Source organism: Triticum aestivum, chromosome 1B (assembly GCF_018294505.1).
Source record: "Triticum aestivum cultivar Chinese Spring chromosome 1B, IWGSC CS RefSeq v2.1, whole genome shotgun sequence".
NCBI classification, from domain to species: Eukaryota; Viridiplantae; Streptophyta; class Magnoliopsida; order Poales; family Poaceae; genus Triticum; species Triticum aestivum.
The window spans coordinates 499,487,558-499,506,448 of NC_057795.1; positions in this window are offsets into that span (position 1 = coordinate 499,487,558).

Sequence of the window (18,891 nt, forward strand, 5' to 3'; positions counted from 1 at the left end):
CTGTCTCCGCTCCGAGCCGCCACTCCATTGAGCCACCCCGCGCCATGAGAAGCTCGGTCCTGGGTCACCTCCGCCTCGCTGATGTGCCCTGCGGGGTCACCTGCGCTTGAGTTGCCACGTAAATCGCCAAGCCGACAGGAGCAGATGTGCTCGTGGACGTAAAACAAAGTCAACCGCCCCGGACTCCTCGGCCACCACGGATCACTCGTCGCCTCCTCCGGCCGCCGTCGCTGAGCCGCCAGTCGCTTGACCCGCCTCAGCTGCTCTCCTCACCGTCTACGGGGTCTGACTCCGACTCCATCTCGCCACCGCGGGTCTGCCGGCGCGTTTTTAACCCGCCTCCGTCAGGAGCTCTAAGCCGCCGGTTGCCGGTGACAACCGAGTCACCGCTACTTTTGTTTCCCAAGCGCCCGTGTCGTCCACACAGTCGCCGGGCCCTGACGGCGCCGCCCCCGAACCATGGCTGGCGTCCCTCACCTACACCCAGAGTCAGAGCCGCCTCCGTTGTCTCAAATCGCCTTGGCAATGAGCAGCCGCCACGCTGGCCCTAACATGGAGCCGGCCTTGCTTTGAGCTGCCCATGTGGCATGCTCATCCACGGCCTGATCTGCGCCCGCGCCTCAAGTCGGCCCTGTCTCGCGGCCGTCTCTGCTGAGGCCTTGAGCCGCCGTCTCCGCCCTCACCTCCGCCTCATTTACGGATTGCCTCAAGTCGCCACGGTTGTGTTTTTTGCCTAGGATGTTTTGCTCTTAAACCGCCATGGCCAAATCAGCTGTCGCCGCGAGATATCACTACCTAAGTTTGAGGTTCTGGATAAGGTTGCGGTCGAGCCACCAATGCCGGCTGTCCTTGAGCCACCATCATCAACTCCATCAACTCACCGAGCTTGCTACATCGAACCGGCGCGGCCGCGGGTTTCACATGTTCTAATCCGCCTCCTTCAGCCGCTGCCTCAAGCAGCCCCTGCAGAGCCATTCAGTACCGCTGATCCTATTGCCTCCGCCGAGGCCCTGCCTGCAAGCGCCCCCATAGCTGCATGATTAAGTCGCCCGAGCCAGTCTGGCTTTCGTCGCCGCCTTGCCTCCTTTGCTCCGTTCGGGCTCCCCGCTACAGCACTGCCCTGTGCGCACGTGGTCGCCTAGACCTCGACACCTGTTGCGCCAACTTAGTACTGCTGCTCCCTGCATGACGGCTCACCGCTGCAGTCAGTTGCTGCCGTCCACGAGCGCTAGCTTCCCGCCCAGGCCCGCACCATTGCTGCTCCTCTGACGAACCCGGCCTTAAGCTGCCAATGCGCTGCCACCGTCCTCGAGGCACCCTTACCTCTTTGACCCGGTGTTGCTGCCGTGTTGAGTCGCCGTTCCTACCTTGAGTCGCCGCTGGTGTGAGCCGCCGCTAGTCGCCGCCTTCACCTCGCCTTGACCTGTTTCTATTCTGAACCGCTAGTCGCAAGTTGCCTTTGCTGGAGCAACAAGTGTGAAATACAAGAAAGAAGTAGTGAATGAGCTTTACAACAGTTTGGATCTTCAATAAGTTGAATGTGAGGCTAAGCCTAATTCTGGACGATTTAGTTTTTGATACTAAGGAAAGTGAAGCACTTATTCAGCTGCAGTCAACATTGAAATTCCAGAGAAGCAGTGCTGCTCAACATGAGGTTGCAGAGGTTAACGCTTAATTAAATTCACTAGTTCCATGGGATGGCACAGTACGGTTAAACACCTCGTCGGCCTCGTGCACCTTGCTTCAAGAGGCTGCTATTTTGCACGGCCTTGTGAAGTCACCGGCCGCTTCCAAGGCATCTCCATGGTGGAAAAATCCTTCTGTTAAATCAATCTTTCTTAGTCACAATGGGATCCAGCTTGTTGGACAAATAAGTATAGATGATGCTACTTTCCAAAGACTGTGTTAGAACCTATCATCCATGAAATACCAGAAGGACCAAAATCTCCTCTCTTATCACTCAAACAGTCAACCAGGGTCATGAGGAATGGCGCTAAAACTTGAGACAGTATCTAAAGCGCTCACCACGAGCATAGAGGGGGCATGCTTCCTGTTTACAGATACACTGGAGGTTTGGGGTTTGTTATTGGACTTGTGTAGCAAAGTCAGACTAGTACAGCTCACCGAGATCAAGACAAAAGCAACCATGGTCACACATCAAAGTCTGTGTGCAGCAAGCATCAATGTATGGCTGCTGTTGCCGCTTCTGATGAGCGCTGATGAGCGTCTCCCGCCACTTGCTTCCATGGTGTTTACTTCACTCTGAGCTGCTACCTCTGCTCGTAGCTGAGCTGCTACCTCTGCTCATGGCTGCATACTGCTGCGCCCGTGTAGCTCGACCGCGTGGCTCGGGCCTTGCCTCATCAAACTCGTCGTGCCTTGAGCCGGCCCTCTGCTTGCTTGGCTTTTCCTCTACCACTGCGAGACAAACCACTGGCTGTCAGACCGCTGTTCTAAGCCAGGCCCTGCTTCATGTGCTTCAGGAAATCGCAAGTAAGGGACCGGATTGAGGGACAACAAAGTCAAAGTTAAAAAGAAAAGGGAAGGTGCTGCTCATGGTTTTCACTTGGCAGTAATTTTTGATTTTGATGAAGAGACTAACCCGGAGCTTAAAAAGGCATGCTAAGGAGCTGCATTATCGATGACTTGTTCAGTGCTAAAGTTGGCAACTCTTGCAAAATTTCCGCGGTTGGGTTGTGCAAGGTTGACTGCTGCACCTAGCTGACTGGTTCATGTAGCATCAGTCATATCAATACCTGACAAAAATATCAGGTGATACCCCTCTGATCTATTTTATCTATATAAAGTAATATGTCTATGAACAGTTACTCTGGCTTGCAACATTATTATGCAGGGCAGTTATTTATGACAAAAAGTGTTATTATACCACGGAATAGACGTCGCCTGAGCATCATATACTGACGATCGTCCGTGTCATGCTGATTAAACAGACGTGTGCAAACTGCCGCCCGTGCTGCTCGGTCTACATCAACTCGCCGAGACCGCACCTGCGATTGACTCGCCCGTCCGCTCGGGCTTACTGAAAGTGCAACTATCCCTAGGTGGTTTTGGTAATTCCTAACAACATATAGCTCATTGAGCTAACACTATTCTAGGATAAATATTTCAGGAAAAGCTCAATGAATGGCATGGCATGGATGAGAAAAGTGGACCCGTCGAAATGCTAAGGACAAAAGGGCTGGCTCAAGCTCAAAGCTCAAGACTCTAGATTTATATTTTAGTGATCCAAGATCACATTGAGTCTATAGGAAAAGCCAATACTATGAAGGAGGGATGATGTGTTGCTTGATGAGGTTCTTGCTTCATAGTGCTTAGTGATATGCTCCAAAACCCTCAACTACTTTCCCACATCCACATATGACCTAAACCAAAAGTCTAACTCGGCCCTCCCGATTCTTTCTATCCGGCGCCACCAAGTTCTGATGTCATAGCCACTGCCACAAACCCTAGGCAAATCGGTCTCACTGATAGGGATCTCGGTCTCACCGAGTTGGGATTGTAATCTCTCCGTTTCCCTTCGTAACGTTTCGGTACCACCGAGATGAGATATCGGTCCTACTGAAATTGCAATGTAAACTCCCTGTTTCCCTTTCGTAACATTTCGGTCTCACAGAAATGAGCGGACGGGTCCCACTGAGTTTACCTGACCAACTCTCTCGTTAGCTTATTACCAAAATCGGTCTCACTGAGTTTGTGTAATCGGTCTCACCGAGATTACGTTATGCCCTAACCCTAACCATATCAGTCCTACCGAGTTGCATGTCAGTCCTACCGAGTTGCATGTCGGTCCCACCGAAAACCCTAACGGTCAATAGTTTTACTGAATCGGTCAGATCGAGTTTCTCAATTCGGTCCCACCGAGATTGGTAAATTGTGTGTAACAGTTAGATTTTGTGTGGCGGCTATATATACCCCTCCACCTCGTGTTCATTCGTGGAGAGAGCCATCAGAACAAACCTACAGTTCCAACTTACATTTTCTGAGAGAGAACCACGTATTCATGTGTTGAGACCAAGATATTCCATTCCTACCATATGAATCTTGATCTCTAGCCTTCCCCAAGTTGCTTTCCACTCAAATCTTCTTTCCACCAAATCCAAATCCTGTGAGAGAGAGTTGAGTGTTGGGGAGACTATCATTTGAAGCACAAGAGCAAGGAGTTCATCATCAACACACCATTTGTTACTTCTTGGAGAGTGGTGTCACCTAGATTGGCTAGGTGTCACTTGGGAGCCTCCGACAAGATTGTGGAGTTAAACCAAGGAGTTTGTAAGGGCAAGGAGATCGCCTACTTCGTGAAGATGTAACGCTAGTGAGGCAAGTCCTTCGTGGGCGACGGCCATGGTGGGATAGACAAGGTTGCTTCTTCGTGGACCCTTCTTGGGTGGAGCCCTTCGTGGACTCGCGCAACCGTTACCCTTCGTGGGTTGAAGTCTCCATCAACGTGGATGTACGATAGCACCACCTATCGGAACCACGGCTCAAAAATCACCGTGTCTCCAAATTGCGTTTGATTTCTCCAAACCCTTCCCTTTACATTCTTGCAAGTTGCATGGTTTACTTTCCGCTGCTCATATACTCTTTGCATGCTTGCTTGAATTGTGTTAAGATTGCTTGACTTGTGCTAAGTTTGCTAAAATCTGCCAAAGACTAAAATTGGGAAAAGGCTAGATTTTTATTTGGTCAAGTAGTCTAATCACCCCCCCTCTAGACATACTTCCGCTCCTACAAGTGGTATCAGAGCTTTGGTCTCCATTTGCTTTGATTGCCATAGCTTTTGGTGGTCACAGCCTTGGTTTCACAACCAAGGAGAGTATGGTGTCTAGCGAGGGAAACTACCATCGTAGAGGTCCTTACTTTGATGATACTAATTTTGCTAGTTGGAAGCATAAGATGAAAATGCATATTCTTGGACATAACCCCGCTGAGGGAGTCCTGGATTAGGGGGTGTCCGGATGGCCGGACTATGACCTTCGGCCGGACTCCCAAACTATGAAGATACAAGATTGAAGACTCCGTCCCGTGTCCGGATGGGACTTTCCTTGACGTGGAAGGCAAGCTTGGCGATACGATATGAAGGTCTCCTCCCATTGTAACCGACTCCATGTAACCCTAGCCCTCTCCGGTGTCTATATAAACTCGAGAGTTTTAGTCCGTAGGATGAACAACAATCATACCATAAGCTAGATTCTAGGGTTTAGCCACTCCGATCTCGTGGTAGATCTACTCTTGTACTACCTATATCATCAATATTAATCAAGCAGGAGTAGGGTTTTACCTCCATCGAGAGGGCCCGAACCTGGGTAAAAACATCGTGTCCCTTGTCTCCTGTTACCATCCGCCTAGACGCACAGTTCGGGACCCCCTACCCGAGATCCGCCGGTTTTGACACCGACATTGGTGCTTTCATTGAGAGTTCCTCTGCGTCGTCGCCTTTTAGGCCCGATGGCTTCTTCGCTCGTCAATCGCGATGTGGTCCGGGATGAGACTTTTCTCCCCGGACAGATCTTCGTATTCGGCGGCTTCGCACTGCGGGCTGACTCGTTCGACCATCTGGAGCAGATCGAGAGCTACGCCCCTGGCCATCAGGTCAGGTTTGGAAGCTTGAACTACACGGCCGACATCCGCGGGGACTTGATCTTTGACGGATTCGAGCCACAACCGGGCGTGCTGCACTGTCATGATGGGCACGATTTAGCTCTGTCATCGGACAACGCCCAGAGCGCCGCTCAGGTGTCCGCTCTGACCATTAGCTCAAAGCCCACTACGTCAGTCGGGGACGGACGGTTAGACGCGACCCCGGAAACTGCAATCTCTATGGCGATAGAGCCGGATACCGTCCTAGTCCCTCGCAAGGCCCGTGACTCCGATGTGCCGGACTCCGATCCGGACTCCGTAAATCACGCACCTCTCCCGGTTAAGCCCGATTGGGCTCCGGTCATGGAGTTCACCGCCGCGGATGTCTTTCAGCACTCACCTTTCGGCAACATCCTGAATTCGTTAAAGTCTCTCTCTTTGTCAGGAGAGCCCTGGCCGGACTACGGCCAACACGGTTGGGATGCGGCCGACGAAGAAATTTGTAGCCCACCCACCACCCACTTTGTAGCCACTGTCGATGATTTAACCGACATGCTCGACTTCGACTCCAAAGACATCGACGACATGAACGCCGATGAAGGAGACGATCAAGAACCAGTGCCTATAGGGCTCCAGAAAACCACCTCATCATACGATGTATACATGGTGGACACACGCAACAAAAACGACAACGAGGACCAAAAGGATGCGGCCAGAGATCGCTCCCCCGAAAAACAAGCAAAGTGGCGGCATAAGCGCAAGGCCAAGCCCCACCTCGACAAAAACCAAGCCATAGAGCAGGGCGACTCAACGGACGATGAACATGCCGTCAAGCATCCGTCCAAGCAAGGCGGACAATCCGAACAACCAATCCCCGGGAAGGATAATAGCCCGGACGACCTCACACCAGACAAATTGCTGGAACATCAGAACCTCCACCAAAGGCTCATCGCCACTGCACGTAGCCTGAAAAAGCATAAGCGGAGGCTCAAGACAGCGGAGGATGCACTCAGGATCAGATGGGGCAAGGTACTCAATACCGCACACAAGTACGGCAGTAGTCGCCACACAAAGAGCTATCCGAAGCAGAAACTACTACCAGAATTTGACGAAGAGGCCATAAAGCCCCCACAGTCAAAAAATAAGGATGCCACAAGGTCGGATAGACGACCCTACGATCAATCTCACGCGTCAAAGGACGCCGCACTCAATACAGCGCGCGATCCGTGCAAGAATCCGCATCAGAAAATTGGCCCTACCAGATCCATTTATAGGCCAAGAAAGCAAGCTCCAATGAGTGATGCAACGCAAAAGATACTCGAAAATCATGGCACACCTAAATACAGGGGCGCCGCACACCCCCTATGTTTTACTGATGAGGTGCTGGATCATGAATTCCCAGCCGGATTCAAGCCAGTGAACATAGAACCATACGACGGAACAACAGACCCTGGAGTCTCGATCGAGGACTACATCCTCCACATACACATGGCTAGAGGAGACAACCTCCACGCCATAAAATACTTACCCCTTAAGCTCAAAGGGACAGCCCGGCATTGGCTTAAAAGCCTCACCGAGAACACCATGGGAAGTTGGGTAGTGCTTGAGGATGCTTTCCGGGCAAATTTTCAAGGGACCTGTGTCCGGCTCCCAGATGCAGACGATCTGAGCCATATAACTCAGCAGCCCGGAGAGTCAGAGCGGAAGCTCTGGAACAGATTCCTTATCAAAAAGAATCAGATAGTCGACTGTCCGGACGCAGAGGCCCTAGCAGCTTTCAAACATAGCATCCGAGACGAATGGCTCGCCAGACACCTCGGCCAAGAAAAGCCATGAACAATGGCCATGTTCACAAGCCTCATGACCCGCTTCTGTGCAGGAGAGGATAGCTGGTTGGCAAGAAGCAGCACCAGCGACCCGAATACGTTCGAACTCAGAGATGGGAACGGGAAGCCGCGCCGTAACAAAGAACTGCGCCGGATAAAGGACAAAAGCCCGATGAGCACGGCAGTAAACGCCCTCGGCAAAATCAGAAAAAGATGCCCCCAAAGAAGATATGGACGAGCTATCCAACCTCAACAAAATTTTAGACAAAATATGTCAAATTCACAGCACTCCGGAGAGACCTGCAAACCATACCCACAGAGATTGTTGGGTCTTTAAGCAGTCCGGCAAGCTCAACGCCGAACACAAGGGGCTCAACACACCAAGCGAAGATGACCACGCACCCCACAAGCAGATCACCGGAGAACAAAAGAAGTTCCCACAAGAAGTCAATACAGTCATTCTACTTCATGTGACAAAGGGGAAGAATGGAACGGCACCTACAACGACACACACCGTACAGCCAGCCCCGAAGGAGCAACCCCACTGGTTGTTACAACCAATTACCTTTGATCATCTGGATTACTCTAGAGGAGACCAGAACACAGGCTGGACTGCCTTGGTCTTAAATCCAATCATTAACGAACTCCAATTTACGAACGTCCTAATGGACGGCGGCAGCGACTTGAACCTGTTGTATCAGGACACAGTCCGCAAACTCGGGGTAAACCCAGTCTCAATCCACCTTGGCAACACTTCCTTTCAAGGAGTAACGCCCGGTTCAGATACCCCAAGTATGGGTTCCCTTACGTTAGAAGTCACATTCGGATCACCCGACAACTTCCAAAGCGAAAAGCTAACATTCCACATCGCCCCATTCGTAAGTCGCTATCAACCGCTACTGGGACGTGAAGCTTTCGCCAGCTTTAACGCAATACCGCACTACGCATCCCTTACACTTAAAATGCCCGGTCCAAAGGGCATCATCTCATTACAAGGGAACATAAATTGACCCCCAAAGTACGGGCAGGGGTGCGGTTGCCTAGGCAGCCGCCCACAAATCCAGCCCTACTATCCCGGACACGCCTCGATGAGTCCGACTCAACATGCTTAAATTACCGCATACCCTAGTGCAAGGGGCTCCATGCGCTCACGCCCGGAGACAATACGGCCCAACTCTTGCTCCAACTATATTTTGTTTATTTCGATATAGATTTCTCGCACGCTTATTTTTTACTAAGTTCCTCTCTTTTGCAGACGAGCATCGTGCTACGCCCATCCAGGATACGGCACGACGGAGACACAGGCGTAGACATGCATCAGGGACCCGTTCCAAGGATTCTTTTCAGATTCAGACCCTGCGTAAACCTTTCTTACAGTCTCTTGTTGATAACATCCCCCAGTTTTCTCTATAGCCGAGGAGGAGGCTGGCATGTTGGCATGTGGCCACGTCAGAATTTTTTGCACGTACCTGGACACCAGGGGCTTTTTTACAAAGGGCTCTATTTCGGCCCGTCTTCATAAAGACCGAACACCTTAGGGAGTGTCCGGCGTCGCGAGTTTGGCCCTATATGCACCAGCTCCGAATCATGTCTTTGGTCAAATGTTGGGTTTGCCCGGCTCCTGTGTTTTGCTGCCTTACGTTCCATTATATCGGCTAATGCGGCACCAGGAGAACTACTGCGATTGTGCCCCGATTCGGCCGGGTGAGCACCTCAGTAGAGAAAGCCGAAAACTGACTGTCATGATATAGCGAGAGACTGGTCAACCACTCGATGACTTTCAGAATCTTTAGGATTCCCCCGCATTAATGAAGGGCCGCTTCCCGGTCAGGCACACTCGCGCCCCGAATTCGGGCGAGCGCGGTGCCCTTGAGGGCTATTCAGTAGTCCCACTGTCAAACTCCTATGGCTAAGTGAAAGTGATAAAGCATTATAGTCCGGTTGCCTAGTTCGCCGCGCTACCACCTCCTTTATAGGACCAAGACGTTGGATTAAGTGTGAACAGACGCCTTTTTGCAAACACCCCTACATTCTATGCGTGGGGGCTGAAGCCAACGACTGCCATCTTTCAGGTTACATACAAATATATACATTAAACGGCCGCACAGGATGTATCATGATTCTTGCAAGCACAAGTATAAAAATGTTTTTTCATAAAAACACAATTCACCTTAAAAATAGTATAAGCTATTCGAACACAGCATCCTTCAAGCACTACGACTCTATTATACGAGCGCCAGGAAGAACTTCCTCAAAATAGTGCTTGGCAGGTGCTCGGCTTTCGTCTGAATCTTGGGATGCAACAATACTGGCCTTCATATCTGCCCAGTATGTCTTGACACGGGCAAGAGCCATCTGTGCGCCCTCTATGCACGCCGACCTCTTCATTGCATCAGCATGCGGCACCGAACCAAGAAATTGCTGCACCAAGCCAAAATAACTCTTCGGCTCCGGCTTCTCCGGCCACAGACGACTCGCAACAAATTTCATGGCGAGTCCGGATAATCTGTTCAGCTCCGCCCAGGCGGCTAAATGGTCAGAGACTGATAGTGGGCGCTCCGGATTGTGGTACTGCGACAAAAAAAGCTCTTCCAATTCATGGTCACCTCGGTTGTGGAAGTGTTCGGTCGCGTCCGTCGCACTTGTGGCCAAATCCAGATAAGCGTTGTCCGAACTCCACTGCCGGTCTAATGGAGCATACTTGGGGTCTCCGAACTTCATCCGCAGCATATAAGGCTTTCCAGCCGTGATATCTCCGGCCTGACGCAGCTCCTCCTTCATCGCCCTCATGGCAGAGCGAGTATCCTTGGTTGCGGCTGTGATCTTTTCAAGATCTTTCTGAGCCGCCCTATCTTTTTGTTCAAGCAATCTACAGCGGTCGGTAGCATCCCTCAATTTTATGGCCACCTCGGCCATTTCCTTCTTGATCTGGCAGTGAGCAGCCTGTTCGGCTTTTAGCTCTTCAACCGCTTTAATGGCAGCCACATCACTTTTCCTTGCTTGCTCCTTGACTCGGGCAAGTTCCGCCCGAAGGTTCTCCACGGCAGCAGCACCATCTACATCAAGTATATATATATAAGGCCCAAGCATCAAGCTCCTATTACTAGGTGTCTTCTGAACATACCTTGAGCCTCGTCTAGCCGCTTATTTACAAGCGCGATGTCGGCATCGGCTACGTCAAGTTGCCGCTTTAGTTCGGCAGATTCATCAGTCCGGCTAGCCACCGAGCGCCTCGCCACCTTCATGGAATGAGCGACATATTATACCTGGGATTATGATCCTCTGTGCGCCGTCATTCAGGACGACACACAGAGTCTCAGGGGCTACTATTCATACAGGGCACATTTAAATATGCGGCTCTATCGAAAGGTACACCTTTTTACATACCTCAAAGCCTGTTAGTAAACTCCTGGCAGCTTCGTACAATCTGCTTTCTGCAGATGAAATCCTTCCAATCACCGTATCCATCAATATATGGTGTTCTTCTGAGATGGACGCCCTACCAAGTAGATCCTTCAGCACCTCCGCCAGCGCGCAAGAGGGTGCCAGACTAGTCTGACGGCCTTTCCCAGGGTCCGGACTTGAAAAGGCCCTCCGGAACGATACCTCGGGGTCGCCAGCATCGTAGGACGGTGGAACAAGGGGAGGCGTTTCGCTCTCTATCATCTCCGGACGAAGATCCCCTGAAGATGATCTCTGCTGAGAAGGGTTGAGATCCAAACTGCAAGATAGTGCTTTGGTTATTTTCCTCAGGAATAAAACATGAACGTGATTCATTATGGAACCCCTCCCCTCACTTACGCATCGGGGGAGAGCGGGTCCCTAGTCCCCTTTAGGGGGCGATTCGGCTGAAGCGTCCACCGGTGCCGAACCCTCTGACAGAAATTTCTTTCCCCGCTTTGAGGTTTTCACCTCCGGGTCTTCAGAGGCAGTCCTTTTCTTTCCCTGGTCGGGAGAATTTTCGATTCTTCCCGTCCTGACGGCCTCCTTCATGGAGGCGGTAGCTCCTTGGTCCCCCCCTTCACCTTCTGCCAACGGCACGGCCTCCAGCATCCTGGTCAGCATGGGATTCGACACGGTCTCAGGCAAGGGGGCTGGACACCTGATAAGCTTAGCGTTTGCTATCCACTCCTGCTCAAAGGGCAACTCCGCTAAAGGGTAGATTTGATAAAAATATGGATGGTATGTGCAAATATGGAGCTACTTACTTTAGCATCTAGGCGGTTGCAGCTCAAACCAACGTCCTCAGACAAATCCGGACACCTTGCTTGTGATCCGAAGAACAATTTGTACATCTCCATGGGTGTCATTCCCATGAAGTGTTGTAGGACTCGTGGTCCATCAGGATTGAATTCCCACAGGCGGAGAGGTCGACGTTTGCAGGGCAGTGTGCGGCGAATCACCATGACTTGCGCCACCACGGTCAGATTGATATCTCTTTCTAGGAGATCTCGAATACGGCCCTGCAGCAAGGGCACGTCTTTCGACGGCTCCTAGGTAAGTCCTTCATTAACCCATGATGCCAGCCGTGGTGGGGGACCCGAGCGAAAAGTAGGCGGTGCCACCCATGCGGTGCCCCTAGGGGCTGTGATGTAAAACCAGTCCCGTTGTCATAAGCCGAGCTCCTCTTGAAAAGAGCCTTCTGGCCATGGAGCGTCGTCCATCTTTCTTATTATAGCCCCTCCGCACTCAGCATGCTGCCCCTCGATCATTTTTGGTTCCACTTTGAAAGTTTTTAGCCACAATCCGAAGTGAGGGGTGATATGGAGGAAGGCCTCGCACACGACAATGAATGCTGAGATCTGGAGGATGGACTCCGGAGCTAGGTCGTGAAACTCCAGCCCGTAGTAATACATAAGTCCCCGCACAAAGGGATCGATTGGGAAGCCTAGCCCCCGAAGGAAGTGAGACGCGAACACCATGCTTTCACTGGGCTGGGGAGCGGGGACTGCTTGCCCTTGAGTAGGCAGTCTATGCGAGATTTCACTGGTTAGATACCTGGCATCTCTTAGCTTTCGCACATCTTCTTCCGTAATGGAGGAAGGCATCCACCGGCCTTGTAGGTCAGAGCCGGACATCTTCAAAGATCCGAAGCGCCTAAAACTAGAGCTTTGTGTGTTGGAACTCAAAGCGAGGGGCGGATTTGATTGGTTTGAGAAGAAGGGAGCCGGGCCTTGGTTCCTTTATCAAGGAGGTGAATACCAAGAGCCCTCCCCGTAACCGTTTGAGACTCGCTTTCAATTAGGGAGTCATACCTATGTCACGGTTGGGTTACCCACACCCGTATTGATGAGAATCCCGAAATAAGGGGACACGATCTCTGCTTTGACAAGACGTGCCAAGGAAACCGCCTCGCTAAACGCGCTGAGGTGGAACAATAAAATAAAGAGCCTGGCTGTGGCATGATGTCACGCCACGGAATACGTCAGCAGATCCGATTGATTGAAATATTATTCTCTCTACGAAGGAATGCGGAACTTATTTTGCAGAGCCGGACACTACCCTGGTGTTCAACATCTTCTATGAAATATTTGGAGGAGGAACCCGCCTTGCAATGCCGAAGACAACTTGCGCGCCGGACTCGTCGTCATTGAAGCCTGGTTCAGGGTCTATAGAGGGAGTCCTGGATTAGGGGGTGTCCGGATGGCCGGATTATGACCTTCGGCCGGACTCCCGGACTATGAAGATACAAGATTGAAGACTCGTCCCGTGTCCGGATGGGACTTTCCGTGACGTGGAAGGCAAGCTTGGTGATACGATATGAAGATCTCCTCCCATTGTAACCGACTCTGTGTAACCCTATCCCTCTCCAGTGTCTATATAAACCGGAGAGTTTTAGTCCGTAGGACGAACAACAATCATACCATAGGCTAGATTCTAGGGTTTAGCCACTCCGGTCTCGTGGTAGATCTACTCTTGTACTACCTATATCATCAATATTATCAAGCAGGAGTAGGGTTTTACCTCCATCGAGAGGGCCCGAACCTGGGTAAAAACATCGTGTCCCTTGTCTCCTGTTACTATCCGCCTAGACGCATAGTTCGGGACCCCCTACCCGAGATCCGCCGGTTTTGTTACCGACACCCGCCGTTTGGGCTATTGTGTGTATTGGCTTGGAAGGTGAATTCTTTGATGGGAGAGAACCGAACCGTGAAGCTAGCGTGGAAGAGTTGAAGATGCTGCAATACAATGCTCAAGCTTGTGATATCCTCTTCAACGCATTGTGCCCCGAAGAATTCAACAAAATCAGCCATCTTGAGAATGCAAAGGAAATTTGGGACACTTTGATTGACATGCACGAAGGTACTGAATCCGTCAAGGAATCCAAATTGGATGTGCTTCAAAGTCAACTTGACAAGTTCAAGATGAAGTATGGTGAAGGCGTCGCTGAAATGTACTCTAGGCTTGCTCTCATCACAAATGAGATTGCTGGCTTAGGAGGTGAAGAGATGACCGAAAAATTCATCATCAAGAAGATCCTAAGAGCCTTGGATGGAAAATATGATACCGTGTGCACATTGATCCAAATGATGCACAATTACAAGAATCTCAAGCCAACAGAGGTCATAGGAAGAATTGTTGCTCATGAGATGTCACTCAAGGATAAGGAGGAGCTCCACAACAAGTCAAGTGGTGCTTACAAAGCCTCATGTGAAGCTCCCACATCATCAAGTGAGAAACAAACCTTCAATGAAGAATTGAGCCTAATGGTGAAGAACTTCAACAAATTCTACAAGAGTAGAAGCAAGGAAAGAAGTTCCAAGTCAAGGTCCTACAATGACAAAAGATCTTCCAGTCGAGAGAGCAATTGCTACAATTGTGGAAGACCTGGACACTACTCCAATGAGTGTATGGCTCCCTACAAAAGGAGAGAAGAATCACCTAAGAGGAGAAGTAGAAGAGAAGAATCACCACCAAGAGAGAGAAGGAGTAGAGATGATCGTTATGAACGAAGAACATCCCGGAGAAGCAAGAATTCGGAAAGGAAGGACAAGTCATCAAGGAGCTACACAAAACGAAGACATCAAGCCCATGTTGGTGAATGGGTATCTGGTTCCGACTCCGACCATCACTCCGAGAGAAGCTATCACTCAGACTCCGAACATACTCAAGATGAAGGTGTTGCCGGTCTAACACTTGTGTCAACCGACTCCTACGACATATTTGATTCACCAAATGAGGGAATTGGAAGATGCTTCATGGCTAAAGGCCCAAAGGTAACGCACCCCGAGTATGTTGATTTCAATAGTGATGAAGATGACTTGCTAGGTGATGATGATTTACTTATTGAAAACTCTACTGATGAATACTATGATGAAACATCAATTAATCATGCTAATCAAGATAAAACGAATGACGATGATAAGGAGAAGATTGAGCTCCTAACTAAAGAACTAAACACTCTTAAGTTAGCTCATGAAACTATCTTAGAGGATCATCGAGAACTTTTAAGGACCCATGAGAAGTTACGCTTTGAAAAGCTCAACCTTGAGCAAGAGCAGGAGTTCTCAAAGGCAATCAATGATGATCTTCGCAAGAAAAGTTCTTCTTACATTGCCAAGCGTTTACTCTTCTCCACTTAGATGCCTCAAGTCAAGTGTAGTAACAAGAACAAGAAGAATTCTTCCTCTAGTTGTAACAATAATCATGTTAAATCCAATGTTATTGCTTCTAGTAGTTCTCTTGATTCCACTAATGATTATCTTCGGCAAGTTACACTTGAGCAAGAAAATAGCTTATTGAAGGGATATATAGAGAAAGGTGTTTACAAGAGCCTTGCCGGGAGTAAGAAATTCGAGGAAATTGTTCGCAAGCAAGGAAGGCAACGGAAGAATCAAGGTGTTGGTTTTGAACGAAAGTTCAATATGCCAATGGAGTTGAGTGGGAAGAAGATCAATACCCCAAGACAAAGTTTTTTCCTCAACAAGAGAAGTATGATCCCACTTCCTTCAAAGGGACAGAAGCTCAAGATGATCTTCCACCACAAGACCACAAGAAAAAAGGTAAGGATGAGCTTCAAGAGGAGATGGATGCATTTGAATATGCTCCCAAGGCCTTGGTCAAGTGGGTTCCCAAGACTACATCAAGTACTACTTCATCAAGTACGACTACAACGCCAAGGATTACCATCAATATGGTGTGGATCCCAAAGAAGAAGAACTAGAGAGTTCTTGAGGGTGACTCCGCCAACAAACTTCACTCATATCATTTTGGCAAGGACAAGTGCAATCAACTTCCACATCTTGCACTAGTTCATGGAGTCACAAACCCTCTTGTTGGTAAGCCAAGGGACAAGGTAACCAAATGCTTTCATAGACATCATTTTGTGTGTGCATCACTCTATGTCTATGGATATCCTTGTTTGTTCCTTGTGGGACTAACCCATGTAGGTATTGAAAGTGCAACTCACTCCAAAGGATTGCTCTAAAAGATCTACATCAACATTGAGAATCCACATCTTCAACACCTACATGAAGTCATCATCCACAAAATCCAAGGTTAGTTCATCCCTCTAAGGGGGGATCTCACATCTTGGGGGAGCTTTACTCTAAGAATTGAGTTAAAGCAACTCTAATGGTGTGAACACATCAATGCATTATGTAAAAGTGGTAACCCTACTTGAGCTTAAACAATGAGTATGACCTATGATCAAATGTTCTCATTTGACTCCTAAGTCAATATACTCATATATAGATGACCTAGTCATTGCCAATTGCTTGATAGATGCTAGATTGGTTGTGCATGATTTGCCACATATTTCATTTGTCATTTTATTGTGTGAGCATGTTGGTTGCATATTTTACTCATTCGAGAACATCCACTTGTAGTTTTGCTTGTTTGGTTCCTTTTCTTTTGCCATGTGGATGGACAAGAATGCCTAGGAACCTTCTCTAGCTATCTATGCTTTTCTTGTCTCAAACTCTATTCATGCTACATCACAAAGTTTGATCAAGTCAGATTCAGACCACTCTGTGTGAGGAGCACTCGGAGTCCCCGATTCGTCATGGACTTAAACTTCCAATACTTCTTTATGCGTTTCGGTCTGACCGATTCTTCCATTTCAGTAATACCGAGATCACTAAGTCGATCTAGGTTTTCAATCTCGGTGCAACCGATTTGAACATTTCGGTCACACCGGGTTCTAGTAACTGCTTGCAGTAATGCATCTTGGTGCCACCGAGTTGTTCCACTCAGTCACACCGACAGGGTCGGGCTATATATACCCACGGGCAAAATTTTGGAAATTTTCTTTGAACTCTTTCGCCCGCGCTCAGCCTGCTCTGCCTCCTGGGTCTCCGGATCGTCCTCCTCATCACCAGCCGCCTCCCGCTGCTGGTCTCTGCCGCCGTCAACGGGAATCATCTCTGCCGTTGCCGCCATGGCAAGTCCATCATAGAACTAGGGTATGGACTTGATCCTTGTGCTAATCACTCTCTGATTCCTAGCACATTGATATCGCCATGTATCTTGCCTCGATTGAGATCATCTTATCCAGTCAAAACGCTCCGTAAATTAGGTTGGATTGAAAATTTAGGGTTAGGTTTCCGCCGAAACCATCTCGGACCCACCGAGTTGTAGAAATTGGTTCCACCGATTTGGCCAAGGCCATTGCACATGTGATTCTCTGTCTGACCGAGAATTGCAAATTGGTGTGACCGAGTTCAGGACTTTGTGAAACCCTAGCAGTCTCGGTGCCACTGAACTATGAGTCGGTCTGACCGAGATCACTAGTTTAGGTTCCTAAAGCTGCTTCGGTATCACCGAGTTCACAAATCGGTAGATCCGAAATGCTTTCTGTGGAGAACTAAAACTAAGTTTTTAACCCTTTATTTTGCAAAAACCTCTATATTTTGTGATTCTCATCCCCTCTATCTCATCTATATATATTCACAGGGTCAGTTGTCAGTGTTTGCAACATGTCTGATCAGAGTGACAGCCAGAACATAGAAGAGGAGCAAGTTCCCATGAGTGAGGGCACTAGTCCCTCCAGTTCCTCAGATGAGTGCGGCAGGAGCACCCCAAGCAACTTACCCAAAGCTGCCACCAGGATCAGGAAGAAGAGAACCTCAGATTCTGAGGATGAAAATTATGTGGCAGAAGAAGATGAAGCCACATCCAGAAAGGTGCTCAAAAAGGAATATGGCACAACTACAGCCACCAAGCCTGGATTGAACAGGAAAATCCCAGCCAAGAGGACTCCTATGCTGAAGGTCAGAGGATCAACTAAAGAAACTGAGAAATCTGATCCCAAAGAGCCAGAGGTGACTGAGAAGAAGAGGAAGGAAAGGGTCAACAAGACCATGGCCAGGGTTGATGGAAAGCCTTCCATGATGGAAGATGAAGAAGAAGAGATTGCTGCACCAACACCTAAAGCTCAGAAGCTTATGGGTGATGCCATCAAGTTAGGGGCTGCTTAATCAAAGCCCAAAGAAGCACCCAAGGCTGCTTCCAAGCCCAAGACTGCACCCAAAAGAAATACTAGGAACATTCCAGCTGCTGAAAAGAACAAGGCCCCAGTGCCTGAAGTTGTTGCTGAAGAAGAAGATGATGAAGAACATGTCTTGAGAAAGTTGAAGCCTAAAATTCCAGATCATAATGATGCTCATCCTGTAGCTGAGAACATGAAGCTGAGAAAGGATGCAGGACTCAGACATTGGAGGTTGACTGATCCCTATGCAATCAGGAGGAGAACTTCTGTGGACTACAGGTTCCATACAAAGGAACAGCAGGATTTCTATGAGATAGTGCTGCTGGAAGAGAAGCCAATTGTCTGCGATATGATATGGGTGGACTGGAAATATATCGAGGAGAATGAAGAACACTATCCTGGTGTGTATGACAGTTTCAAGGGTTGTGGAGTGGATAACTTTATTGGGCAGAAGCTCACTAAGTGGAATGATGAGCTTATAATGCAATTCTACTCCACACACTACAAAAAAGACACATCCGTGACATTTTGGGCCGAACGAATTTTTTTTGGTCATACATATGACACTTCTATGACGATAATTGTGACAAAACCCGGTATCATCATAGATGTGGTGGGCTCCTACTTCTATGACAGAAAATCATGACAGAAACTGGGCTTTTCATCCTGGGCAGGCCGGAGACACAGCTGCATGACATTCTTTGGGCAGTCCATGATGGAAAAAACCATGGTAGAAGCGAGGGCGAGGAAAATTTCAAGGAGTTGCCGGTTATGGTGGGAGGTCGGGGGCCGAGCGAGGGCAAGTTTCTCTTGTACACGTACGCGCGTGTGTGCGAGGTGTTGGCTCTAATTGAACCCGAGCGAGGCGTTGGGCTCTAACTGAACGCGAGCGATTGCACTGCAAGCTACGCGTTACTGAACCCGAGCGATCGATCGATGGCTGTGAACTGAACCCGAGCGATCGATCGATGGCTGTTAATTGAACCCGATCGAGCGATTCCTTCGCTACTGCTGCTAACTGAAGCCGATCGATTGGAT